Genomic DNA, 27,306 nt, shown 5'->3' on the forward strand with positions numbered 1-27,306 from the left:
ATTGGGACTGTAGCTGTTCAGTTTGATCAATTAGCCCAATTTTAGTTGCATAAAGCCCACTGGCTCTTGGAGCTTAATACATTACTATCCAAAATAGTATTAAGTGCTGTGTCTGATCCACTCGTACCAGTGCAACACACACTAACACACCACCACCACATCAGTGTTGCTGCAGTGCTGAGAATGATCCACCACCCAAATAGTACCTGCTCTGTGAGGGTCCATGAGGGACCTCACCTGAAGAACAGGGCAAAAGAGGGCCAACAAAGTATGCAGAAAACAGATGGACTACAGTCTGTAATTGTAGTACTACAAAGTGAAACTATATGGTAAGTGGAGCTGAAAAAATGGACAATGAGCGTAGAAACAAGGCGGTTATCATAATGTTATGCCTGATCGGTGTATCTTCACAAAGAAAGACCATAGCTGGTTTCCTGCACTGGTCTCTGGGTTAGTTCCTGAGCCCTTTCTTGGTTTCCTGGTTAGTTTGTTTATGCAAAAGCTGATTGTCAAATGACTGAAACTGTGAAGTAAATGATCCATCAGTGGCATCAGGAGGTTGCTGAACCAGTTTTGTACAGGGAAAAACTCCAGCAAAACTGAAAGTGTTTTTCTGACAATGATTTGCTGGTGTTACGGAGACAAGTTCATTCTTTCTTCACCAAGAAGATAGTAGAATTTCTGCTTCACAGAAAGGATAACTGAGAAAAGGTGAGAAATCTTTTTATACACCCCCTATAATAGAAGTAAGAGGTTTATGTGCGACTCTTTAGGGCTTTTTACAAAAGAAAAAAACTTGACCCCAACGAGGAAACAAATCTCTGTAAATCAGCGATTACATAAATCAGTACACTAGTCTTGTGACCTTGCTTTAATCTAAAGTTTTAAAGTTTAAAGTTTACTAAAAATATTTGCCACAGGTCATTCAGTTTGTAAGGACAATAATAAACCACAACCAGCTTACTTGTATCATCCAAACACAATAACAAGTTGTGATAGGGGTAGATATGAGTGTTAATGATATTTCAGTTGTGAGCATTTATTCATTCATTCATTCATGCGTTCATTCATTCCTTCCAAATTGTTTCGCAAGTTTTGCTGGACCACATCAGCAGCATGAATCACTCTAATGAATGTGATGAAGACCTTTCCACCACCATGAAACACTTGTGGTAAGAGCTTTGGCCCTCAGCCAAACAGACCACCTAATAATGCGTATCCTCTCTGATATAATAACATTTGATTGCATATATCATACTGATGCTGACATGGATATATGAACTCAGAGTAAATAAAACAAATGAAAAACTAAATAACAATTATAAAACTAAAAAGACAACCAATCAAAAAACTTACATATCCAGTATGGTTGACCAGTAATATTATGAGGCAGTATATAGTATATATTATCAGGTTGTATATAGCTTTGTCTTATATACAATAGACATGTATTCTTATGTTTTTTTTTCTTCTCAGCAAGTTCATTATGGGTCCACCATGGCTTAAAACACAAGTGTTTCTTCATTATTAATCACCTAGCAATCTCACATATATTTTACGTGAAAATATTTTGCTCTATACTGCCTAATTATGTTAGTGAGAACATTGTAATCAATAATAAATAAATCAATTGGGTAATGTTTCTGTTCTGGAAAAGTCAAATACAGGCAAAGAGATCAGACTCTCCAGAACCCAGCTGTGTCTCCATGAAGAGTGATCAATCTATAGATGTTCCAATAAACTTCAAAAACAGAGACCCCTCATCTGAACACAGGTAACAGCAAGTTTTTCTTCTCTACATTAATGTATTGTGAGAGTTTCTGTTGGTCTTCACACATAGGGGCTTGTGGAGGAATGTGCATTCCAGAACTTTTAGGGGGAAGAGAAGAGTTGACAGTCTACATAAATCTTAAGAGGGAGGAAAGCAAGTGTTTTTAGGCACTGTGACTTCACTACTCCAGCTTTCATTAAAATAGTAGAGTCAGAGACCTTTTTAAATCATCAGAAAAAAATAGTATATTACAATAAAAAAAAGAATATATACATTTTTTTTCATGATACATGATATGCATCATGGTATTTTACACATAGACAAAGTATGGTAGGCACATTTAAAACTGCTATCACAAACTAAATACAATGAATCTCATTAAACCTTTCACATACTGCATTAACATCAATTAAACATGACATATTATGCTCTCTAGTCAAAACATTCGGCTATGAAAAGGTAAGATATGCATATTTTCCCTGGGAAAAACTTATTTAAGCTTCACAGTTGGACCTTAAAACCACTGTTGTACTTTTGAGGGTACATGTTTCCTGATAGTTTACCTATGACTGAATGATTTAATTCATTCTGAAATCTAATACCAATTCTAAAAGTGTTTAGGTAAAAAGTCACTGCAGCCTTTAAAATTAACATACAGCCACGAGAAGAAGAGCAATGTTTAAACTAACATGAGGGTTATAACAATATGTTTATGCTGAATATTTAGTTCTTAATAACAAAACAAACAAACCTATATCAATAAAGGAATTTTGCCATTTTATTTGTTTCAAAAGACCTGTTTTTTATTACAGTTTCAAAAATGTGTTGTAAATGAATTTACCGTGATTTAACATTCATCTCACTGTGTCACGAATGTCACGAGCGAAGCGGAAGAAACAGACTTGATCTCCCAGAATCCTCTGGGAGATCACATGACTTTGACGCTTCCTACAAAACCCAATACACACACGGACTCCATCTCCTAGAATACACAGGGAGATCAGCTGACTTTGATCTCCCCAGACGCTCCTATCAGCGTTCTCGATTGCCCGAATGGGCCCTTTTCACAGAGAGTGTGATTACTTCCGGTTTACGCGTTAGCAGGGTAAAACTAACTTCCGCTACATACAACTACTGCAGAAGCGATGACAAAATGTTATTGTAGTGTACCATAATGCTCAAATACTGAGCTACAACAGACATATGTTAGTTTTTGTGCACTAGCATCACAAAAAGTGAGAATAGGAAGTGAATGGAAGCGCCAATTTAACTTTAAACAGAGCTAAAATGTGTATCTGTATGTGTGGTGTAGCCCTGTTTCCTGCTGCTGCAGGTGCTCACATCTCTGTCTTTGTACAACATGCCAGTGATTTCTGTAATATTTGTGTTTTCTAAAGAAAGAAGAACTTTTATATGTAGCATGAATTTGGTAGACACTGTTTAGCTGTAGTTTGCTAGCTACACTAGAAGATATTGCTAACTGTAGCTGTGTTTCCAAACAAGGAAGCTAGTTTTCATTAGCTGCTGGCACCAGCTGGCTAACGCTTAGAAGGTTCTGTGACACATTTACAGCAGCAATTTCTCTAATATTATAAACGCAAACCAAAACTTTTTTATATTTAAAGTCTATTTCATAGACATAGTTTAAACTCTCTTTTAGCTTACGGTAGCTAGCCTACCATTAGCAGTTTAAGGAACACTAACTTCATATCAGTAGCATACTTTAAAGCTAGCTGGCTAGCTATGTTAGCGATCTTTATTTTAGTTTCATGGCAATTTTTAAAGAAGCACTTCGGAAAACATCCGTCTTTCACTGCTCAATCAAAAACGCGACTCCTAGCTAACTCATATCTTAGCATCGCGGTTATGCAGTGACATTTTGATTTCCATTTCCTGACATAAGCTAGCTAGGTTAGCTAGTATGTGATCTGGGAAGAACCACGTAAGGTTTCTGACATAATCTGCCAGCTAGCTGTTCGTACCAAGCTGATCATGTAAGAATTATTTCGTTGACGGTTTATTGCTTGCATTAGCTTTTTAAAGATGAGTGCAGAATGAACTGGTGATGCTGCTTTATGTTAGCCAGGTAATCTAGCGTTAGTTTGGGATAATAGCTAACATTACTGTTAGCAGTAGCTTCAGGCCAGCATAGCTAGCTTAATATAAACATCCATCAAATTCATGCCACATATAGAAGTTCTTCTTTCTTTTGAAAACAGAAATATTAGCAAAATCACTGGCATGTTGTAGAAAGACACAGAGGCTGCTTGCTGTGAAGCAGCTGCAGCAAAAACAAGGCTGTCCCACATATACAGTATTTTAGCTCTGTTTACAGTTAAATCAGAGCTTCCATCCACTTCTTATTCTCACTGTCATGACAGTGCAGGAAAACTAACATATAGCTGTTGTACCTCAGTATTGGAGTATTATAGTTCACTACTATAACATTTTGTCATCGCTTCTGCTGTAGTTATATGAAACAGAAGCGAGTTTACCCTGCTAACGCTTAAGCCGGAAGTAATCGTGACTCTTTGTGAAAAGGGCCCATTCTAATGTGTTACACCTGTGTGTTTTGATCATGTGACTTCCTCAGTTTAGCTTATAAGCCCGGGCTTTAGCGTTAGTCAGTTGCAAGGTATTGTTTCATTTTGCAAACTACTGAGCCTTCTATCTGTGATCCTGATTTTGTGTATGACCTGTATTACCCGTTCTTTTCAACTGTTTTTTGGATTTGCCCTTTGGATTGATTGCCCTGGATATCTGTTCTATGTGTTTTGACGTTTTTGCCTGTTTTTGACGACAACTTTGGATTCTGACTTCAACACTAAAGCTTACTTCTCTTTCTTTATCCGTGAGTGTCTGAATTCTGTGAAACCATGACACACTGGTCTTATAGAATTAATCACTAATTGATGTATTGAGTTATACATAGATAGAAATCTTTGAATTGTAAGTTATGTTCATTGTACAAAAACAATGTTCAGAGTGAATCTCAAGAAATGTGTATCAGTATACAATGGGGTCCAAAAGTCTAACACATCTGGTGAAAATGCTTCTATTTTGCATTCTCTTCTAATTAATTAAAAGTTTTTCATTCTAAATTATATTAACATAAAAATCTGAATGAAATATTTGCATGAATTTTAGAATTTCTTTGTAGTTGTCCCCCATTTGCTTTAATGACAGTGTGCACTCAAGCTGGCACATATTCTGATCACTAATAGTGACAGAAGTCTCTGATCAGTAGATCAAATCCACCTGAGAGTCATCTGAACATGAGTTTCCGTGGAAGAGATGGTACCTTTTTGTACAAAGGTCTTAACATGGTTACACACAGACATGCATTGCTCATCCTCCTGGGTCGTGGGGGGTGCTGGAACCTATCCCAGTGGTCATTGGGCGAAGGCAGAAAACACCCTTGACAGGCTTCCAGTCCATCACAGGGCAGACATACAGACATACACGTTCACACCTAGGGGCAATTCAGCATCTCCAATTTACCTGAATGCATGTCTTTGGACTGTGGGAGGAAACCCACACAGACACAGGGAGAATGTGCAAACTCCACACAGAAAGGACCCTGGTCACCCAGCCAGAGAATCGAACCCAGGCCCTTCTTGCTGTGAGACGACAGCACAGAATTTCAATGTGATCTCAGACTCTTGGACCCCACTATAGCTGCCAAGAATATGACAAAATCATGTTCTGCTAAAACATCTGTATTGCAGTTTACCTCTTGTGTGCTTTGCATGATTAATAGTAGATAAGCTATTACCAAGCTACTTTCTTAATAAAGTAGTTAGCTTCACTACAAGATATGGAGAAAAAAGCTACATTAACGCTACATTAAACATGTAAGAGGTAACAATGGGTATTAAACGTACGTGTGTTTTACTCATGAAGCAAATTAAGAAGTGTTGAAATTAAATGAAAACCTCTATTTCAATTTGCAGTGAATTTGGACGACAGTAAATTTATTCAGACAACAATGAATTAATTAAAGCGTGTGTATAACTGATGATATCTGGCCACCAAACACAATTTTGGGTGCCAAAAATGCAACATTATTTTGTTTGCCTTCTGGCTGATGTTTGCAAGCTTTCACTGGTGACCTGAACTCTGACTAATCTCAGTCATAGCATTGGCATGGACACAACCAAGATGGCAGATCGTCTGTGTAGCAGCAACTGGAACATTTATAAATTAAGTGCCAGATCTATTAAATAATTTTACTACAAAAGTTTGTGACATTGTCAAATGTTTGTCAAATGTTTTCTTACTTTCTGTTCAATTCTTCTGTGGTTATTGTACAGTAAAATAGAGGTTATCAGAGGTGTATGCATTTGATGCAGTAAGAGAATAAGGGGAAACAATAAACACTTAGTTAAAAACTATGAAAATGCATTAACAAATACAACTGTGATAAAGCATTCAGGTATTAAGGAGTTACTTAAGTGTAGCTGAATGAATTTAAAGTGAAATTGGCTTGGAGTATTGCATTTTTTTACACTTTAGTGTTTAACAAATTCATGACCCATATCTTGATCTGCACTGGGTGTTGGGATTGTTGTCAGAATTCTAATATACGCAAGAACTGACACAGAGCAAGACCACATTTGAAGCATTGGAATGAAAGACATTCAGGATGTACAATCTTGGCATTTCCACAGTGTCCTGCAAGAGGAAGTAGACAGAGTGAACAGGAGGACAAGAAGACCAAAACAGGAGACTGGCACTGCAGACAGAAGGTAAAATTTTAGCAATTTTTTAAATATTACTTTTATTTTAATCTTAATTCATCAAAATCTTATGAGATTTTGCTGTGGAGGATGGATTCCCCTTCTGAGTCTTGGTTTCTTTCAGTGGTTCTTCTTCATGCTCTTAGGGGAGTTTCTTCTTTTGAGTTTTGTTTCCTCTTTGTGGTTTGTCCTCATACTCCTAAGAAATTATTTCTTTCTATTATTCCCTAGAATTTCTCCTTAGTGGTGTTTGTCTAATTTTGTGTAGCTATGTTATAAAATTACTTGTAAAAAGCACTATACAAATTTTAATTTTAATTAAACTGATTATAATTAATTAGAATATGTATACACTCAGCTCTATAATTGTTGGTACATTGGGTTAAGATGGGTAAAAATCAAACCCTTTGATGTATTTGGGGTTATTTAGCTTGATCTCACACAAATATGAAAAAATAACCTTTAGTTGAATTAAATTTACTCTAAGAAGGCAAAAAAATCATATCAACAAATATTATTAAAACAAAAGCACATCACAATTGGCACCCACAGAAATTCTTATGAACCAAATGTAACTGAAGCATATTGCTATTTAATTTTTTTAAATACACCTGAGTGCTTAGAAAGTCTCAAGCAGTCATCTTAATCATTCATTGACATGGTGAAAATCAGAGAATGCACAATTAAAATAAGACAAAGGTGTGTTGACCTTCATAAAGTTACATATGCACTGCGTAGATAATTAAAAAGTTTACACTAATTAAGCTGTTTAAAACAGCCAGAAACGTAGTGAAGTCTCAAAAAATAAAATAATAATAATAATAGATATAGCCGCAAGTGGCAATGAGCGGGTCCAAGCACACATAAGCCCAAGAAGCTCTCATGCACTTTGAGCCAAACAGGCCCAATCAGGCCTTATGCAGTTTGGGCCTTCGAGGCAGAGAGGCTGAAAAGAAGTCTGAGTTAATCTAAAGGCCTTCATTTGCCATGAACAATGCAGGGGGCTTTAAACCTAACATATGTTTACATTTCAATTTACTGATCTACAAAGGTTTGTAGAAATACATGAGTAATGGTAAAATTTCTGTCTTTGTTGCGTTTGCAAAGTATTTTGTTTCTTCATGTTAAAGGCTTTGATAAGCAGGACATAAACAGACCCAATGGACCCATAAGGGCCCTTGAAGCATAAAGGACCTCAGTGAAAGTGGGTCAGAATTGGTCCAAAGGTCTCCACATGTTAAGACAATTGATCAGGGACATTCATCAAAGATGTTCACTGAGTTTTATTCAGATTGACCTCTTGACCTTAGTATAATAAGCTGTAGTCTTTAAATTAATAATTCAAAATACCAATTTATGACATAACATGTAATTACAAAGTTATTCAGATCAGTGAACTGAATCAAATGACACCTATTATTTATCTGTAGACTTTGTGGTATTGTTGTAAAAACATTTTTAAAGATTTTAGGTGTTAATGAGTGCTAAAGCGCCCCCTATTGGCCAATCAGGATAAAATTTTGCATGCCACATCATAGTCTCAATTTATAAACATACTTACAATTTTGAGATGATCGGACCAAGGACTGATGAGTTATAGCAATTAAAGCTAGCAATGCTATGGCCACAATGGTTTAGTGAGGAGGGAGACCACAATGAGCAAAAAATTGAAAATGTGTTGGATAATTATTTACCTAGAGAGGCTACAGAGTATTTCTAGACCAGTTTTAAGAAGGTAGCTTCAAATTCCACGGACTAGTTCAAAAAGTGCTAATTTCAAACAGTTAACGATTGAAAAAAAACTATGCAAATATTTAATAGACTACAAATGACAAAATGGTTTGAAACACTGCACTGTATGAGGTTATCTAAGTTATTTGACCAAAAATGACAATCTGTACAAGATATAATTGATTTTCAGTAATAGTGCCCCCCAGTGGCCAAATATTTTGAAACTTTGCAGGTTGTTAGAGGATGGTGAGATAGAAATAGTTATCAAGTATCATGAGGATTGGCCAATGCTTAGCCTGTCAAATGGCTGCTGAAAGCTTATTGGCCGATGGTGGACATAAATTTAAATATTTCGAAGTGTCCTGAAAGTTTCACTTATAGTTTTTGTAATAGATGGTACATGCAAAGTTTCAACTTGATCGGATGTACGGATGCTGAGAAACAGCTATACAGCATTTACAGCGCCCCCTAATGACCTATGCGCACAAAAATTGATATGCTACCTCAGAGTCTCTTTAGGAATAAGCCTGTCAAGTTTCAAATTTTTTGGGTGAAGGATTCTCGAGTTACAGATTTTTTAATTAAATAATAATTATTTTGATTTTTCCAGAAGGATTAATTTGCATATGGCAGCCATTTTGGTGACAAAATTAAAAATGTGCTGGATAATTATTGATGTTCAGACTGTCCTGAATTTTTTGACACCAAAAACATGGATAGGATGAAAACTGTAGGACTAGTTCGCAAAAGTAGGTTTTGCATATTATGCAAATTAGCTCAAAATCTAAGTAGGCGGAGCTTAGTGGTCCAAATTACAAAGTTGTTTTGTTGGACCCAAGGAATCAGGAAAAAAATGTGTCTTGTCTGTCAAAAATCTGGGGAAGGAGTTAAAGGGCCAAATGCGTTGTGTTGCGCAATAGCGCCACCTTTAGGCCGATTGGGCTCATTTCGCGAACCTGAGTAGCGGGAGGGACTACTACCTATTGACCAAGTTTCATGTCTCTAGGACTTACGGTTTGGTCTGGGCGATTCATTTTATCGGAGAAAAAGAATAAATATAGCCGCAAGCGGCAATGAGCGGGTTCAAGCATGCAACAGCAGTACGGGTCCTACTGCAGGTTTAGCTCATTAGGCCTAAAAAGGCCTCAAGCTGTCGGTCTTATTCATAAGCTGTCACGCATGTAATGAACACTCAGGGAGAATCGGACTCCATTTCCCAGAATACTCTGGGAGATCACGTGACTTCGGACAATGTCTCACGCACCTGTCAACGATCAAAGTCTCCTGAGTATTGACCTGTTTCACCTGTGCTTTATCATGTGATCTGTTAGCTTAGTATTTAAGCCCGGGCTGTAGGTAGAATCTGTGCGAGGTATTGTTTCCCAGCAAACTTACTGAGCGTTTATTCTATATGTGTGTTTCTGATTATCCTACCTTTGCTTCGTCCTTTGATTTGCCTCTTTGCCTGCCCCCTTTGTACCGTTGCCCTGTCTTTTTGATCTGTGTTTTTGGAACTTGCTTGCCTGTTTTTTCGACCACGTCTTTTGCCTTGTCCCTTTGGTTCTGTTCGCCTGGTGTTATGATCACCGTTGTGATCCTACTCCGCTATTTGGTTTTGACCCCTGCATATGTATTGACAACGAGCCTGCCTAGCAATAATAAAACCTTTTTCACTCCTTCAATCCGCACGCGTCTGGATACTGCTGTTTGGTTACATAAGCAGAGTGAATAGAACTGAAAGGAACTCAGTTCATCAAAAGATCTTAAGTTGCCTTAAACAATAAGCAGAGGTCTTTAAACACATTATAGGTTTACATTCATATGTACTGATCTACACTGGTTTGTAGAACATCCAAGAGGTTGTCAACATAGATGTCAAAACTACATGACTAATGGCAGCATTTCTCACATAGTAGCACTTGCACAGTGGATTGGTTCTATATTTACCGTTTGATTTGATGTAGGCCACAGTGAGGCCTAATGCACTCATAAGGCGCAGTAATGGTGTGAGGAGCTCAGTGAAAGTGGGTCAGAATTTGTCAAAATCTTTCAATATGGTATGATTATTGATCAGGGACCATATACGAGGCTGTAAACTAAGTTTTGAGTAGACTGACCTTTTGACCTTTATATAATAAGTCTTTGTATAATGTAGACTTTGAATGAATAAACCAAAATAAAAGACAAGAAGTACAAATTTTCAAATAACATGTAATTAGAAAGTTGTTCGTGTGAGTGAACTGAGTCAAATGGCCCCAATTATTTGTTTGCAGACCTTGTAATAACATTGTAATAGCATTTTAATTGATTTTCAAGTGTTTTTGAGTGCTGAAGCGCCCCCTAAAGGCCAATCTGGACCAAACTTGGCATCCTCCATTATAGTCTTCAGTTGTACAAATCAACAAAGAATGGACATGATCTGACCAATGGCTGTTGAGTTATAGCAAATCAAGCTAGCAATACAATGGCCGCAGCAATTAATTGATTGTTGCACACCATGCTGAGTAAAAAACTCAAAATGTTTTTGATAATTATTTACCTAGAGATGCCACAGAATTGTTAAATTTTTCAAACAGTTAACGATCACAAAAAAACTATAGTTTTGTGATAAAGATGCATTTGCAAAATTGTTTGGCATAATGTACTACAATGGATTCATATGGGTTTTTCATCCAAACTGTAATAATATAGTAATGACATGTAATAATAGGTTTATTTTTATGAATAGCGCCCCCCAGTGGTCAAATCTTTTGAAACTTGACTGGTTCTTAGGAAGTGGCTATATATAGACACCAATCAAGTTTGGTCATGATTGGTCAATGATAAGCCTGTCAAAAGGCCTGCTGAATGCTTATTGGCCGATGGCGACCAAAAATATCAACATATCCAATTATCCTTATAGGGGCACTTGTAATCTGGCCAAATGATGCTGCTTGCCAAGTTTCAGCTTGATTGGATGTACGGCTGCAGAGAAAATGCCATGTTTCTGTTGCTCCACCCCCTAATTACATATGCGCACAAAAATCGAATGGCTACCTCAGAATGGGCTACTGAGTTTGAAATTTTTCAGATTTTTCAATTAATTCTGAATTATTTTGAATTTATTCGGAAGGGTTCATTTGCATATGGCAGCCATGTTGTATGGAAAACTCAAAATGTTTTTGATAATCATTGACCAGCAGGCTCTTCTGAATTTTTTGACACCAAATTGATGAGGATTGGGTGAAAATTGTAGGACTAGTTCGCATTTGGCAATATTGCGAAAAATCTAAGTGGGTGCAACTAAATGGCAAAGTTGTTTGTTTTGACCCAAGGAACCAGGAAAAAAATATGGCTTAGCTGGCAAAAATCTGGTTTAGGAGTTATGAGGCAAACTGATTTTCCTGCGCTATAGCGCCCCTTTGCGGCCGACTGGGCTGAGTCTTTGCGCTTGAGTAGCGGGAGGGACTACTACCTATTGACCAAGTTTGGTGTCTCTAGGACTTACGGTTTGGGCTGTGCCTTCCGTTTCAGGGAAGAAAAAGAATAATAAGAAAAATCTTGACAATTCCAATAGATCCTACCATGACACCATTTTAGCTTTTTGCCTAAAAACAGACACCACCTCCATGCCTCCCGTATTTAGGAAGGTGTTCTTTCATCCAACCACAAGTGAGTATTCTGGATGCTACTGGAACAAACTGTAACCAGATTCTGCCTCAGGCAAAAAGCTAAAATGGTGTCATGGTAGGATCTAGAGGTGGGTAATATGGCAAAATATAACACTATGATGCTTGAAATTTTTTTTACAATAAACAATGTCACAATATTTAGAGGCAGTAGTGCTACATTTTAAAAAATGTTATCAAAACTGTAAATACAATGATTCAGTATTTGGCACACTGTGTCATTTTGCTGTCTTTATTATGAAATATGCAGTTGCTCAGTGTTCTACATGTACTGACATGTACATCCACAATATGTTCAGAAAAGTGTATTGTATTGTGACATAATTTATCTGGATAACATATTGCCCAGCCCTACACTGTCAGAAAAAGAGGTTCTGTGCACAGATGTTTTTCATTCATCAAGGTACAAACAATGTTAATGTACCTCAAAGGTAAAACCGTGGTTTTAAGGTTCAATTGTCTACCTTAAATAAGCTTTTTCAAGTGAAAAGTACATATTTGTACCTTTTCATAACCTAATGTTTTAAAACAGAACAATAAAATAAAAAGCCTGGAGATGAGACGGGGTGTGTGGAGTCAATACATTTGGATTATGGTGTAATTATGTTCCCTGACTAAAGGTACTGAGATTTATCCTTGAAGGTCCCATCCCAGTGACAAGAGGGGTACTGCACCAGTGGGAGTTTCATACCTTTTTTTTCCCGAGAGCGTAGTTGAATCTTTTAGTAGTACAAAGATTCAAAACATATGTCCAAATCCTCACAAATAGGACATAGGACCCTGGAGGCTCTGGAGAGATTCTGTATTGAGGAGAGGTCTTAGACTGCCTGATCTGTATTCTCCAATCACATCAAGAATTGTAGGTGAAGACACATTGCTTTTATGCTGGCAAACAGAGGTTGCACAAATCTAAATGCAAAGGTGCCAATAATTGCAAAACATGGTTACGTTAAACATACTTTTTCGTAAAGGTTTTTTTTTTTTTAGATTAAACTTTAATTAATGGTTATATGTTTTTCAAATTTTTTGAGTGTGCTATTGAGTTAATTAACTTCAAATACATTTTTTTATTACTTTTCCCCCATTATTAACAACCAACATTTGTGGAGCTGACTGTACTGGAATTAAGCAGAGTAGGAAGGACTGTTTATTTGCAGGATGTATGAGGTATACTCAGTTTGCAAATTTGGTCATGGAAAGGCTGGACATATATTAAATCTCAACACATTTCTCGCTCTGATTATTTTATAGATTTGAGTCTTTATCTCATGAAGCTCAAATACAGATGGACTTAAGATTAACTCTTAAAAAGAAGTTTCAGCGTTTGAATGAGGTGATAACAAACCAGGAAAGCCCAGCACTTCTCAGTGAGATCTACACAGAGCTCTACACCACAGAGGGAGACTGTGGAGGGGTCAATAATGAACATGAGGCAAGACAGACTAACGAATCCTTCACAAGAAAAGCAACAGAGAACACACCAATTAAATGCAATGACATCTTTAAGCCCTTATCTGAGCAAGACAAACCCATCAGAACTGTGATGACAAAGGGAGTCGCTGGCATTGGAAAAATTGTGCAGAAATTCATTCTGGACTGGGCTAAAGATAAAGCAAATCAGGATGTCCAGTTCATATTTCCACTTCCTTTCAGAGAAATGAATTTGATGAAGCATCAATAACTCAGTCTGATAGATGTACTTCATAAATGTGTTAAGGAGACAAAAGAAATGGAAATTTCCAGCTTGCACAAATTTCTGGTCATATTTGATGGTTTCGATGAGTGTTCTTTCCCTCTAGATTTTCAGAGCTCTCTGAATTTGTTTGATGAAAATAAATCAGCATCAGTGGAAGTGCTGCTGATAAACCTGATCAAGGGAAATCTGCTTCCCTCTGCTCTCATCTGGATAACCTCCCGACCTGCAGCAGCTGATCAAATCCCCTCTGAGTGTCTGGATCGAGTGACAGAGGTACGAGGATTCAGTGACCCACAGAAGGAGGAGTACTTCGGGAAGAAAATCAGTGATCAGAGTCTGTCCAACAGAGTCATCAAACACCTGAAGACATCAAGAAGCCTTTACATCATGTGTTACATACCTGTGTTCTGCTGGATTTCAGCCACTGTTCTAGAGAGAATGTTGGGGGAAGCAGAGAGTGGAGAGATCCCCAAAACTCTGACTCAGATGTACACACACTTCCTCACCATTCAGACAAAAATCATAAGAGAAAAATACACAAACAACCAGAAGACAGATGAAGAAATACTTCTCAAACTGGCACAAATGGCTTTTCAGCAGCTGATGAAAGGAAACTTGATCTTCTATGAGGAAGATCTGAGAGAGTGTGGCATCGATGTTGAAGAAGTATCAGTGTACTCAGGTGTGTGTACACAGATCTTCAGAGAGGAATCTGGGCTGCTCCAGAGTAAAGTGTACTGCTTTGTTCATTTGAGTGTTCAGGAACATCTTGCAGCTCTATATGTGCACCTGACCTTCATGAACCAGAAGACAAATGTGCTCAAAAAGTCTTCTAAATTGGGGATTCCAGTGAGAAAAGAAATTACAATCTCAGATGTCCACAAAAGTGCTGTGAATCAGGCCTTACAGAGTAAGAATGGACATCTGGATCTTTTTCTTCGCTTTCTTCTGGGTCTCTCACTGGAGTCCAATCAGACTCTCTTACAGGACTTAATGATGCAGACAGGAATTAGCTCCCACAGCAAAGAGGAAACAGTTCAGTACATCAAGAAGAAGATCAGAGAGAATCCTTCTGCAGAGAAATCCATCAATCTGTTTCAATGTCTGAATGAACTCGATGATCATTCTCTAGTTGAGGAAGTTCAGCTTTACCTGCAATCTGGAGATCTACAAAGCAGCACACTCTCTCATTCACAGTGGTCAGCTGTGGTCTTTGTGTTACTGACATCGTCACAGGAGATGGATGTATTTGACCTCAATAAATACATCAAATCAAACAGCAGATCAGAAGAAGTACTTCTAAAGCTGCTACCTGTGGTTGCAGCATCCAGAAAAGCTCAGTACGTAATGCTGAATACTTTTACTCAGATGCATAAGAAACAGATAGATGCAGAAAGCTTTTTTTAATGTCAAGTGGTCCACTTCTCTTGGTTACTTGCCCATTTTTAAAGCCTGGGGCAGCCACATTTTTATTAATTTATTTTTTATTCTGGGCTTATATTTTATTAAGAACTGCCATAATTTGAGGAAGATTTCTGTTTTCTAGAATGATTATAGTGAGTGATTAGTTATTACAAAGTGCTTTGACTTTAAAAAAGATGGCAACACCTTTACATCAAATATGTGATGTATTTAGATTCTATGTATTGTCCAGGGCTCAGTGCACGCGTGAATGCATGATACAGCACATTGTAGTATATCTTAACAGGTTCAGTTAAATTATGCATTTGTTTTAGAATTAGTTTGTCATTATTGTTCTATGTTTTTCAGTTTTCATTACTGTAGTCTGAATAACAAAAGCTGTGCAGTTCTGGCCTCAGTGCTCAGCTCAGAATCCTCCAATTTGAGAGAGCTGGATCTATCTGAGAATGAACTAGGAGATTCAGGAGTGAAACTGCTCTCTGCTGGTCTGGAGAATCCTCACTGTAAACTGGAGACACTGAGGTAAGCTATACTGTTTCTTGTTTTGGTTTTGTTTTGTGAATTATGTGTGTAAATGTTTCACACCACACACACAGAGAACAAAATACACAGAATAACTTATATTAGTCAAGTTGTTTTATCTTTTTAATTTTTTAGCTCTTGAAAATTTCTAAATATCACATCAGACAGGGGTATCGCCTGGCCTGGCTTCTGTAGCTATAGCCACAAATGTTTTTAATTAGCCCCAAACCTTATAACATTTACATATCACACATATTTCACCCTGACTCATTTACACATCACTTTCATCATTTATAGTTTCAGTCAGAGGTGCATTCACCCCTCAAACTCAGAAAGAGAGAGAGAGAGAGAGAGAGAGAGAGAGAGAGAGAGAGAGAGAGAGAGAGAGAAAGGGAGAAAGAGAGAGACCGAGAAAGAGAGTGCATACACCAGAGACAGTGTGCAAGGGAGAAAATGAGTGGCTGACATTTATTTTACAAAGGCAAGTTTACCATGCTATGATACAAATGCTTATAAATGTCAAGGCAGCCAGCTTACTTAATTTAAAGTTAAAATTCCAAATTAAAGTGTAAACTGTACACTCAAGTTCAACCCAAGCCCAATCTTGTATGTGAAACTGTTTACTCAATATTTTGTCAGGACCTGTCTAAAATGTTTATCAGGACACTCACAATTTATGAAGACGGAATTCTTTGTTTAGCCTCTTTTATTTCAAATATTTAAGACAAAAAAGTCTTATTTGATGACAATTTAGCTTTCTAATTATGGAAAATCTACAGATAAAATGTCTCTGTTTTAGCAGGACATTTGAGAGGAGACATGTAGATGGTTGATGTCAAGAGAGTAGAAATGTACAGAGAATTTTGATGTCATTATTGGGGAAACATCTCTGTTTGTGATGTATTTAGTTTTGTTTTCTGTTACAAACACTCTTTTAACCTTTCATTTGCTTTTCTATGATTTTGTTTATAAGACATGCCATTTAGTGAATTGCTGCATAAGTAATTGATCTTTAGATTCTTACACAAATAAACAAAGGAAAAGCATATTTTACTGGTTAATTAAATGAATATCAGAAATAATTCTACAATGAACTGGGCTGAGCCCTGGATTTTAACATGCCCAGTCAACACCCCTGCTAATACTATATTTACAGTGGACACTGTGGTATGGTACAACACTGTTACTAATCTAAATCCACTGTCCATACACTGATCCCAGTACCTGTGTCCATTTCCCAACAGTACTTGTGAAAGTAGTTCTGCCAAACTCCACTGAACAATCTCACCATTTGTAACTCCACCATTAACATAGTGTGCATAAGTTTTAGGCAGCCAAAAAGTAAACAATACATGTGTCTGTGCCTTTTCTCAATATTATATACCAATATAATAAATACAAATAAACAAAAATATGGTAAAAGCAAGAACAATGTTCAGTAAAGTTATTGATATGTTGATTAGAAGAATACACTACAATCTGTCAGCCATCCCATGGATTTGTTCAATTCCATCAGCAGCACACCTGATTTAATTTAATAAAGGATTGATTAGCCAAAGTAGGTATTGTACAGTACTTTTAGTATTCTGGCAACAAGTTTACAGGTACTTGATGGCTCACTTGGCAAGGTAAATAACATCAAAAATGAGAGAAAACCTCACTCTTTGACATTCAACTATCTTCAGGATTTATTAATCATAATAGAAAAAGAAGGATCATTTGGGAAAGCTCATAAAAGATGGGTATTTAGACCATTTGTATAAGCTAATGTTTGTACTTCTACTTTACCACAATGGAAATTACAGCAAAATGTGGAAAACAGATTTGTTACCAATGTTGTCGTTCTTTCTATAGGTTGTATAATTGTAATATCAGAGATGAAGGCAGTACTGCTCTGACTTCAGCTCTGAAATCAAATCCCTCACACCTGAGGGAGCTGGGTCTGAATTGGAATGGGCTTAAAGATTCAGGAGTGGAGCTCCTCTCTGCTGTACTGGAAAATCCTCACTGTAAACTGGAGACACTCAGGTAAGATCATCTGTCTGAGAGTCACACATGATCTGTCCCTCAGTAGGGCATATTCTCTAAATTGAGATTGAGGCAGAGTCTACTATTATTCAGTATTATTATCCTGAGAAGTTAGAATTTCTTTTTCTTAACAATCGGTTTATTACTTATGTATCATTTCGGTTTTGTGAAGACAACTGAGTTCTACTTCATTTCTAGTACTACTGATCTTACATTTTGGTAGGACATGAAGGATGTTTTTTAAAATATACGGTCTTTGAATCCTAATGGCAATTTTCACACCTGAAAAATACTGTAATCATAGAAATGCACTTAATAATGATTATTATATTCAACATATTGGAATTGTATTGGAAAATAAATGTAATACTATATGTAACTGCTGTAAGAAAGTTTTCAGTGATTCTTTAATGAGAAAGCTCCAGCTGAACCAAATTGCATGTTATTGTTCTCTCTGCAGGTTGTGGGATTGTAAGATCACAGATGAAGGTTGTGTGGCTCTGGCTTCAGCTTTGAATTCAAACCCCTCACACCTGAGTGAAATAAATTTGTCTAAGAATAAACTAGGAGATTCAGGAGTTAAACTGCTCTCACCTGCACTGGAGAATCCTAACTGTAAACTGCAGAAACTGAGGTATGATCATTTAACATCACACATGACCTGGTCTCCTTGATGCTCTTCTCATAGTGAGCTTGGAGGAGAAACTTTAGTTGAAGTATACATATTCTGAGGAGGTTTTTAAGACACTGCAGACTAATAATTTTTGAGAGACTACCTCAGGAATGCCCAAGAAGCACAGGCGAATGAAAAAAAGGAAAAAGAAAAAGGGACATTTTCTGAAATATTTATTTTTGACAGAAATCATTTGTGCTGGGTCTTGAATGATCTATTTTGCAAAACCCTATATGTTACAACATGCAAAATTAAGTGTTTTTAGTGATGCATAGAGACTGAAATTTGTACTGTTTTTTTTTTTTAAGAAATTTCCTGTTGAACTGAGCTGTGTGAAAACAGACAATGAAGGGTGTGTCGTTGTCTCTGCAGGTTGTCGGATTGTAATATCTTGGATGAAAGCTGTGCTGTGCTTTTTTAAATGAAGAGGAAGCATAATAAAAGATGCTTCTCCACGTTTTCTGTATTTCATGATCACGTGTTGGAACATAAGCAGACAGACATCCTGTGATGTAAGCAGGTGCTTTAAGGATCTCCTTTATATAAACTCTCATTTTTGTTTTTGTTTTGTACATGTACAAGTACAAGGCCCAGTAAGAAGAGCATTATAGTAATCAATTCTGCTTGTAACAAATACATTAACAGGTTTCTCTGCATCGCTCAAAAAAAGACTGAAATTGTCTGCATAAATACCTTGGTTTTGGCATAGAAAGACATGCAGGAAAATCTATTACTTCTGGCATGAGAACTGCTCTTTTATTTACACCAGCAGAAAGGCACATCCAGGCATAGCATGAAAGGGTCAGTACTAGCCATAACTCTTCATTCAACCCACAACCCACTCCTACTAAACCCATAGCCCGATACAAAATAACACAATCAGCACTGAACACATAAACAACAACATTTACCATCCCTTTTATGGAGGGGGCGGCACGTGCAGCACAGCTCTGCATATCATGCTTCCAAAGCCCCTTCTGAAGCAAGTGGCAGCTGCTGTAATACTTTAAGGGCAATACTTTAAGGATATTTACTCATTTTATTGTAGGCTATTTTATCTATTAAAAATTTTGTGATTCATGTGATTAGAGTTCCACTGTTCCACTGGAGAATCCTCATTGCAAACTACAATAAGATCACTTCACCAATAATCAAACGACATGCACATTTGTGCTCTTGAGTGTGTGAAGATTCTGCTCTTACCTAGGAACAAATCCCAAATAAGAAAACACTGATGAATGTCAGAATCTTCATGAAAACTGTGTTTTAAGAAGAAATTTCTTCTCATGAAGAGTTAATGAGGCCCATTGTTATTATGTCAACCTAAAATCAAAACTGAGCATTCTTACCTTACTAGTTAATGTCCCTAGCAAATATTAGCCACAATTTATCACATATTCAAATTGAATCACAAAATTATCTTTGAGTATTTCAGTGTAAAACTGTTCTTATTTATTATTACCATAGCATGAATAGCACTTTATTTTATGCTTATACTTACAATATTTAGTAGACACTCTTATCCATGGTGACTCACAAAAGCTGAAAATATCATTTTAAGCTTATGGTTCTTTCCACAGGAATTCACCTACTACCGTTTTGGTCATAGCAATAACAATAACGCAAAATATCTTCATTGCACTAAACTGCAGCTGCAATTAGGTTTATACTAATTTCTTTTACAGTTTTCCTGTCATTAAGGCATATATTTTGAACAGAATATTTAACAGATGCCCCCAAAATGCATGAGTTAAGCTAAAGGTTTTGCTTTAATTTTTTATGGAATGTGATTGATGTGCCTGGACAGGCCCTAGGTGAGTTGGCATGGAATTATCCTTTTGCTTAAAGGCCAAAAGATATCCTTAAGCTAAGACTTTGCCTGAAACAGGGTTCTGTACTGATACTTAGATACAAAGATAAACATGGCACAGAGAAGACAATGAAACATTTTTTCAGTGCAAGTTTAAATGCTTTTAAACGAGATCTTTAAATCTGAATATTAAGGGACTGTTTGAACAACCAAGAGAAGTTTAGTCCACCACCTGGGCATGAATACAGAGTCTTGATGCTGTTTTTTCATTAATTTTGAGAAATGACAGGTCAAGCAAAGCTGTACGAAGTATGGAGCGGGATTTATTTAGTGCCATTATGTGGGAAGGAACAGGTGCTTTGTAGTCAGAGTTTTAAATCTAATATGGGCATCTTCAGGAACCCAGTGAATGGAATGCAGCAGAGCACACACAGGAAGCCTAGCTAAGCGTAAGATGCAGAATCCAAGTCTCAAAGTGACAAGAGACTGAATAAGTACCTGGGTAGACTCCCTGGAGAGAAAGGGTCAGATCTAACCCTGTATAACCTTCTGTAAGAAAGTGAATGAACAGCACCATTAGCTTGATGCTAACATAACAGCGGTAATATTATATAGTGTCATTGTTCTCTTTAAAGGTTGTACAATTGTAAAATCAAAGATGGGGGCTGTGCTGCTCTGGCTTCAGCTCTGAAATCAAACCCCTTACACCTGAGAGAGTTGGATCTAACTTGGAATGAGCTTAAAGATTCAGGTGTGAAGCTGCTCTCTACTGCGCTGGAGAATCCTCTCTGTAAACTGGAGACACAAGATCACTTCTCTGAGAATCACACATGACCCTCACACACATGGTCCTCAGTAAGGCATAACCTCTAATAGAGAGGCAGAGTTCTCTAATAGTGAAGAAGCTGTAAGTTCAGTGTAAATATTCTGAGAAGGATTTTTTCATTTCACTGCTTATTGATGAATCTTTACAGACTCTGTCTTCTTGTTGTTCTGTGTGTACATTTTCTACTTTAAATTTGATATCTTAATTTTTTTAATGTGATACATAGTGATATCTTTAATTTTTATCAGAATTTGATCTAATTATTATTTTACATTTTGTACCTATAAACATTGTGTGATAAACAATCATCACCACCTTTATGAACCTCATACTCACCTCATCTTAGATTTAGAGATGCAGTTCAAGTTTGAGACTTTAGTCAAGAACTTCAACATCAAGTCTACCAAGGTCTGTCACCTTTCAACACCATAGAAAATCTTTTTGACAGAAAATATTTCTCCAGTCTGTCAATTTCTGACCCCTTGACCATGTTCAAGACATTACAATAAAATGCAAGTCTAAATTCACTCCCCATTCAACTATTTTCCATTTATTTTAATTATTTTCTCTCAAGTGTGCAAAAGGTGTTACTTTGAGAGTACTGCTTAAAATGAAGTTGCAGAGATACACTATCCTCATGGCATATTCTTTCTTGTGTGCATTTGCTATGTTTAATTTGACTGATTTTTCTATTTTAAATTGATTTTGTAAAGTTTTTGACCTTATTTTGTATACTTCATTTGATTCTTCTTTTCTATTATTGCAATTTACGGAGTTTTCACAGGATTACAATTAAGACTGTGTGATTAGACATAAAATGTGAGTTATAGAATATTGTAGTCATAACTATACATGATATCTTAGGGATTATACAGTTTTAGAGTGCCTCTGGCTAGACCTGCATGTTTCTGCTTTAAGTCAATTCAAGTCAAGTCAAGAGGCTTTTACTGTACACAGTGAAGTGAAATTACGTTCCTCCAGGAACAAGGTGCAACAAGGAACAAAAATACAAAAGTACAAAATTATAAAGTGCGAACGTGCAGACAGTGTGCAAACAAAAATTTAGCTAGAAACAATACAATAAATTAAAGACATTAGACACAGTAAACAGACAGGACAGTGTAGCACCGACACAGCACAGATTTCTGGACATGACATAGTGGAATAAGGTGCAGACATATTTAACATGCTGTGATCTGTAAGTTACATCAGATAACATACATAAACACAGCAGTTACTGAGGTAGTAAAATAGTGTAAACACAGTATTATCACCAATGTTCCAGATAATGCAAGTCGAGCATCAAAAGAAGTGTGTGTGTTTGTGTTGGCGGGGGTTAGTTCAGTCCTTGTGAGTTTAAAAAGCTGACTGCTTGAGGGACAAAACTGTTGCAGAGTCTGGCAGTGATGGCACGGATGCTCCGGTACCTTCTGCCAGACGGCAGCAGTGAAAAAAGTCTGTGTGAGGGATGGATGGGGTTGTTCACAATGCTGGTGGCTTTCCGGATGCAGCGTGTGGTGTAGATGTCCGTGATGGAGGGGAGAGAGACCCCAATGATCTTCTCAGCTGTCCTCACTATACACTGTAGGGTCTTGCGGTTGGAGGCAGTGCAGTTCCCAAAGCAGGCAATGATGCAGCTGCTCAGGATGCTCTCCGCAGTCCCCCTGTAGAACATGGTGAGGATGGGAGGGCGGAGATGAGCTTTCTTCAGTCTCTGAAGGAAGTAGAGGCGCTGCTGGGCTCTCTTGGCTATGGAGTTGGTGTTGAGGGACCAGGTGAGGTTCTCTGTGATGTGGATACCAAGGAACTTGGTGCTCCTGATGATTTCCACAGCAGAGCCAGTGATGTTAAGTGAGGGGTTGGTCACCTTGCACTCTTCGGAAGTCAACAACCATCTCCTTAGTTTTGTCTACATTCAGAGACAGGTTGTTGGTTCCGCACCAGTCTGTTAGCCGCTGCACCTCCACTCTGTATGCTGACTCATCATTCTTGCTGATCAGACCCACCACAGTCGTGTCATTAGCAAACTTGATGTGATTTGAGCTGTACTTTGCAGTACAGTCATGAGTCAGCAGGGTAAACAGCAGCAGACTGAGCATACAGCCCTGAGGGGTGCTGGTGCTGAGTATGGTGGTGCTGAGGTCTCTTAGTCAGGAAATCCAGGACCCAGTTACAGTGGGAGGTGTTCAGGCCGAGCAGGCTCAGTTTTCCAATCAGCTGCTGAGGGATGATGGTATTGAATGCTGAGCTGAAGTTTATGAACAGCATTGTGACATAAGTGTCTTTATTGTCCAGGTGGGTGAGATCCAGGTGGAGTGTGGTGGAGATGGCGTCATCTATTGAGCAGTTGGGGCGATATGCAAATTGCAGTGGGTCCGGTGAAGGAGGAAGCTGGTCTTTAATGTGCCTCATGACAAGCCTCTCAAAGCACTTCATGATGACTGGAATGAGTGCAATGGGATGGTAGTCATTGAGGCAGGACACTGGAGACTTCTTCGGCACAGGTATGATGATGGAACGACTGCAGTGCTCAGAGAGAAGTTGAATATGTCCGTGAGAACATCAGCCAGCTGTTTGGCGCATTCTCTGAGCACTCTGCCCGGTATGCTGTCGGATCCTGGAGCTTTTCGTGGGTTGACTCTGTGTAGACTTCTCTGCACATCAGCTGTGGACAGACACAGTACCTGGGAAAGCTTGGCTCTTGCTATCCTGAGGCTTGCTCTGTCCCTTGACTTGACAGCCTTGTCACGGGTTCTCAGCAGCATGCACACCTCTGCAGTCATCCATGGTTTCTGGTTGGGGTGAGTTGTGACAAGTTTGGAGACAGTATCATCATCAATGCACTTGCTGATGTAGCCAGTCACTGAATCTGTGTACTCCTCTAGATTGATGGAGTCGCCGGAGGTTGCTGCTTCTCTGAACATCTCCCAGTCAGTGTGTTCAAAACAGTCCTGAAGAGCAGAGATAGCTCCTGGCAGCCAGGTTCTCACTTGCTTCTGGTCCGGTTTGGCACGTCTGATGAGCGGTCTGTATGCTTTTTACGGATGTCTCCGTAAAAACTGAAACACAGCAGTCTCTGAACTCATGCTGGGTAGCCCACTGAATCCAGAGATTCTCCAAGGAACAAACGTTTGATAGAAGAAGCGATGGAACGGCTGGTCGTTTGGAATTAGCCATTAGCCTAGCGCGCACCCCGCCTCACTTGCCTCACTTTCGCCTTCTCGCGCATCGCTTTTGGCCAGCAGGCTCACGCAGTGCCGTGGCTCTTAGATATATAGTTTTGGTCGGGTTACACAACAGATAGTAGACAAAAAAGCAGCAAAAAAGGCACCGTTTTGCTGTGCCCAAAGTGGCTGCTGCAGCTACCCACCGTGCCACCGGAACGGAACGGCTGTTAGGTAATCGGTCAGCAATCCATGAGCAGCTTTATCAAAATATGCCTCAAAAAGTAAATAGAAAAAAGTAAATAATCAATGAATACTTATAATGACAATATAGCTTGTTGTGATTTTACACACAACACTGGGATTAAGAAAATTCAGTACATTTAAGTAAGTAGTACTTAAGGACCGAGTAGTAAGTGGCCTCATAGTGGAGACCTTTCATTTAAAGTTATTGTCAACGCTGCATTTAGTGTTTTGTGCAATTTCCCTTTGCCAACATAGTAGCAATGAGTTTCCTACAGTGCTTGATAAGATTGAGGAATACACATTGAGTATTCTGAGACCATTCAAACTCTTCAAATTCTCCAGGTCCTCTGTTTTGGACTGTCCTCTTTAGCCCACCTCACAGGTTATGTTAGGTTTTCTATGTAACCATCCAACTTTTATCAAAAGTATCACAAATGAAATCCATGTTAGAAACAAATACATAGGCATTTACAAATTTATTACAGTCTCCACTTCATATCTCTTCACAGAACAATAAAAGAATACATGTGATAACCAAATAAGTTAACATGTCTGATAAAACAAACAAAAATAAATAAATAAATAAATACAATTTTGAAAATCCTGGCCCTGAATGAAGACCGGAAGGGACTCAGCAACATTAGTGTCTCACTTCTTGTAGTTTGTGATTAATACATTTAGACTTTTGTCTGCACCATCAAAAGTCAGCATTTATCAGAGAAAAGACCTTTTTGAATGCACAGAAAGCATTAAAATTGTTCAGTTCCATTCAAAAGTGTTATGCTGATTATGAGCAAAACTGGCAAATTTTGAAACATTACATAGCTTACATCACTTACAAGCAAGACACACCCCTGGTGCCAGGAATACCAGTAGTATCAGTAACATAAGTCTTCAGCAGACTATTTTCAGGTTAAGGTGAACTCTTCTTTCATGAAATGAAAATAATGTGCAATCTGAAAATTATACAAACATTATGATTAAATATTAAACATTTTCTACAGCTGAACAAATACAGTGGCAAGGACCTACTGGCATTTACGTATAACGTCATCTTAAAATATGGTCCGGTCTTCATCTAAGTTGCAATAAAGAACAAACGCAATCTGTTTAAATTAACAACACTATGGACTGTTCTTGTCCATATTGAATACATTATTCAAACAATGCAAGTTAGAAAAGAGGTATCTGAACCACTAGGCTAACTGGTGTCAGGAGTTAGCAAACCTGAGTCCAATCAATGAAATTAAATTGGATGTGTAAATTAGATCTACTCCTCAAACTAAAATTTTGCATTTGCTGTTCACAAGAATCAACTGCTGGCAAAAAGAGATCTCTGTTCATGAGTCTACCATATGAAAAACATTGAACATGCATGGTGTCCATGGCAGAACACCATGGAGGAAACCTCTGCACCCCCCCCCCAGAAAATTGCTGCATGCCTGAAATTTGCTGACAAATGCCGTTGAAAGGGCCCTGCAAACTAATGAAAACATCTTGATGGTGAAGTATTATGGAGGGAAACTCTGAGCCTGGACTGACTTCCGTCATAGAGGGAAAAATTCATTCACAAGTTTATTAAAGTATCTTAAGGGATCATGTTGCGGTGGCTGTCCAAGGACTGAAGTTCAGCAGAAGCCAGGTAATGCAGCTGGACAATGGCCCTAAACATTAAAGTAAATCTAAAAAAGTTAAGTAAAGAAGAATGGTCCAATATTCCTCTTAAACAGGTCTGATCCACACTTGCTGGAGGTTATTGCTGCCAAAAATGGTTCATTATTAGTTGCAATATTGTGCTAACCTTTTCCACCAGCACTGTGAATGTTCAATTGGTATGCACAATAAGGACATGAACGATTAGAATTATTTGTGTGTTGTTAGCTTACAAATGTGTTTGTATGTTATTAGCTGAAGCACATTTTTTTTATGCACTTGTGACACAGATAAAGAACAGATCACATTTTCTGACCAATTAATGCCAAAAGAATTGTAATTCTTAAGATTTGCATATATTTTCTTGCCCCTGTTTCATTGTGTTTATTGTTCTCTCTGCAGGTTGTGTAAGTGTAAAATTACGGATGAAGGCTGTTCTGCTCTGGCTTCAGCTCTAAAATCAAATCCCTCACACTTGAGAGATCTGGATCTGTCCAACAATAAACTAGGAGATTCAGGAGTGAAGCTGCTGTCTGCTCTCAAAAATGATAAACATTACTACAGGAGCTATCGTAAGTCATTCATATTCTTAACTGTTTTTACATCTCTAAATAGTTGAGAAGATAGTTATGAGCTGTGCATACTTTCAATTAAACTACTTCGTGGTGCGCTCAGAGGGTGTAGCATTTCCCAGAAAAAAACCCACATCTGAACCATGAGGAATCTGTCTGTGACAAATTTTGCAAAGCAGAGAAAGAGCAAAGCAGGCCCTCATGGACAGGAGGCTCAATGCCATGTCACACTGGATAGACTCAAGAAACGAGCAGAATGACAGGGAGAAATTAAAGTGAATTAATATTTATCTAAGTGCTGAATATTTATTTAGATCTTAAAAGAGAGCAAACATGTCTAAGCTTTACAGTCCAATTTGACCAGCATTCTTTTTTGATTGATTACCTTGTGAAAAATGACATGATGAGCAAAGCTTTTCCACTGATGCTGAACATTTTTCAACTCGATGCACAATGATCCACAGCAACCAAAAACACATTCCGTGGTGGATTGAGCAGAACATCCATAGGATATAATACACTCTGATGTCTGAATGCAGCCTTAGGTATGTATGGTTGTTACTAAAGCTGGTTCATCAGTCATAATGTGGTCATTAAGTGGAGCTGTTCTTTTATTTAATTGTTGTGTTTTCTTACAGGATCAAGGTGCGCACATCTGTCTGGGAAAAGGAAAAATGTGGAGAATAAGAAGTTAAACAGCCCTGATTTCCTAGTCATCATGTCTGGATATGTTGCTCCTCTAATATGGAACTATCCCTGCTTTTGTGGGGACTGAAAAGTCCAAA

At 37.9% G+C, this 27,306-nt stretch overlaps 1 pseudogene; it reads left to right on the forward strand.

Annotated features, from left to right (window-relative positions):
- The first annotated feature begins 1,072 nt into the window (after positions 1-1,072).
- On the forward strand, positions 1,073-27,306 carry LOC118805378 (annotated as a pseudogene).

Source organism: Colossoma macropomum, unplaced genomic scaffold (assembly GCF_904425465.1).
Source record: "Colossoma macropomum unplaced genomic scaffold, Colossoma_macropomum, whole genome shotgun sequence".
NCBI classification, from domain to species: Eukaryota; Metazoa; Chordata; class Actinopteri; order Characiformes; family Serrasalmidae; genus Colossoma; species Colossoma macropomum.